General features: G+C 46.5%; 1 pseudogene; it reads right to left on the bottom strand.

Annotated features, from left to right (window-relative positions):
* Positions 1-2149: 2149 nt before the first annotated feature.
* Positions 2150-2268, bottom strand: LOC118148726 (5S ribosomal RNA; annotated as a pseudogene).
* Between the last annotated feature and the right edge of the window lie 446 nt (positions 2269-2714).

The following is a 2714-nucleotide window of genomic DNA, read 5'->3' as shown; positions in this document are numbered from 1 at the left end:
TCACAACCAAACTCATGCTTAGAAAAGAAACTAGGCCGGGTGCGGTGGCTCACGCCTGTAATCCCTGTACTTTGGGAGGCCGTGGAGGGTGGATCACCTGAGGTCAGAGTTCAAGACCAGCGTGGCTAACATGATAAAACCCAGTCTCTACAAAAAATACAAAAAATTAGCTGGGCATGGTGGCACGTGACTATAATCTCAGCTACTCAGGGTGCTGAGGCAGGAAAATTGCTTGAACTGGGGAGGCAGTTTGTGCCACTGTACTCCAGCATGGGCAAGAAGAGCAAAACTGCGTCGCAAAAAAAAAAAAAAGAAAAAGAAAAGAAACTAAAAGTGACCATCTCCCAAATATTAATGGTTTATTATCTTACGTGGGGAGGATTTAGACAAATTGCCCTTTTCTTCTGCATATTTTTATTTTTTTCTAAATATAGCACATATTAATTTTAAAATCAGAATAAAATTATGAAAAAGTGCATATAATGAATCAAAATTTCCTGTTTCTGTGATATCCCTCTCCTCCACCCCCAGAGAAGTCTTTTCCACTCTATTCTCAAGAGAAGAAGAGATCTTGTCTCCCTCTATCTCTTTCCATGTGTCTCACAGCTGGGGATAGGGAGGTGTCAGCATTTTACCTGGAACAGCTTAAGCATCTCACGGAAATAATTTCAGATAACCATGTTCTTCAAATAGAACCTCCCCAACTAGAAATCATCACCCTTAATGCTACCATATAAATATTGTGGGCTGGGTGCAGTGGCTTATACCTGTAATCTCAGCACTTTGGGAGGCTGAAGTGGGCAAATCACTTGAGGTCAGGAGTTTGAGACCAGCATGGCCAACATGGTGAAACCCTGTCTCTACTAAAAGTACAAAAAACAAAGTAGCTGGGCATGGTGGTGGGCACCTGTAGTTCCAGCTACTTGAGAGGCTGAGGCAGGAGAATCGCTCAAACCTGGGAGGTGGAGGCTTCAGTGAGCCAAGATCAAACCACTGCACTCTAGCCTGGGCAACAGAGCAAGACTTTGTCATGAAATAAATAAATAAATATTGCTTAGCATTTAATCAACCTCCTAAATAGTTTCATAAAACATGCAGCCACCTGGTCCCAATTAAAGGCAGATGAAGTTTGTCATGAGGAAGCCTGTTTGCCCATGGTCACCGGACTCTCACCTTCTTTCCAATGTTCCTCCGTCAGCAGCCTCTTAGGACCCCATACCCGAGCCATGTTAGGACCCGTAGTGTCCAGAACAGTGTGCAGCCCCGAGTAGACACTCAGTGAATGTTTGCGCAGGCATCCAAAAAGGAAGACAACAAAAGAAGCTGGCAGAAAAGAAAGAGAGAAAGATTTAGAAGCTGCTACCATCCCCAAAAGGCCCCTAGGAAGGGATGCATCTTGAGTTTAATATGCGAGTTGTAAGACAGGCAAAAGCAAGGCCTTGAGGGCAGAATGTTGGCGTTTGAAAGGAGCAAGAATGAATCCATTCATTCATTCATTCAGTCACTTATCACTCTAGCTCTATAGTAAGTAGCTATAGATGGCCTACTGTGTGCTTCAGGCTGTACCAGGGTTGTGAGCAGAGAGGCAGGTTCTCTGCGCTATTACAGAGCAGGTGCCGGACGAGGGGAAGGTTTTTTTTCTGTGACAGAGTCTCACTCTGTTGCCCTGGTTGGAGTGCAGTGGTGTGATCTTGGCTCACTGCAACCTCTACCTCCTGGGTTCAAACAATTCTCCTGCCTCAGCCTTCCAAGTAGCTGGCACTACAGACACACACTACTGTGCTCAGCTAATTTTTTTGTCCATACCTTTTAGAGATGAGGTTTCACCATGTTGGTCAGGCTGGTCTCAAACTCCTCACTTCCTGAGCTGCCTGCCTCAGCTTCCCAAAGTGCTGAGATTACAAGCATGAGCCACCGTGCCCAGCCCCTATTTTATTTTTATTTATTCATTTGGAAACAGGGCCTCGTTCTGTTACCTAAGTTGGAGTGCAGCAGTGGCATGATAAGAGCTCACTGCAGCCTTCACCTCCCTAGGCTTAGGTGATCCTCCCGCCTCAGCCTCTCAAAGTAGCTAGAGTCTCAAACTCATGTGCCACCATGCTCGGTTAAATCTTTTATCTTTTTTGTTTAATTTATTTTTTTTATATTAGCCTTACAGCACCCGGTATTCCCTGGCAGTCTCCCATCTAAGTACTAACCAGGTCTGACCCTGCTTAGCTTCTGAGATCAGACGAGATCGGGTGTGTTCAGGGTGGAATGGCCATAGACAACTTAAGGAGTGTGATCGTACCATGTTTTCCAGACTGATCTCAAACTCCTGCACTCAAGTGATCCTCCCACCCCAGCCTCCCAAAGTGCTGGGATTACAGGCGTGAGCCATGGTGCCCAGCTAGCTCAGGGTGATTTGGACTAGGAGGTCAGCCACTCAGCTTCGTCTCGGAGCAAATCACTGAATCGCAATATCCTGTCCTGGCTCTGCTGGTCCCAGTCAGCCTCAGTTGTACTGCCCCAGCTTATCTCACCTAGTCATTCATTCCAGTGTTTATTGAACTCCACGTGCTGTCAGACATTGTGCCTGGTGCTGAGACTACAGGAATGATATGCCACAGCCTGTCCTCTCCTGAGCTCACAGAGGAGCAGGGTGACGCTTGATGGCAAAGTGATGAGATCAGTGTTGCCAAGAGCTCAGCAAAGTGCTGTGGGGAGAGTGGCCC

The sequence above is a fragment of the Callithrix jacchus genome, chromosome 16 (genome assembly GCF_049354715.1).
Source record: "Callithrix jacchus isolate 240 chromosome 16, calJac240_pri, whole genome shotgun sequence".
NCBI lineage: Eukaryota > Metazoa > Chordata > Mammalia > Primates > Cebidae > Callithrix > Callithrix jacchus.
This window is presented reverse-complemented; position numbering and strand designations above follow the sequence as displayed.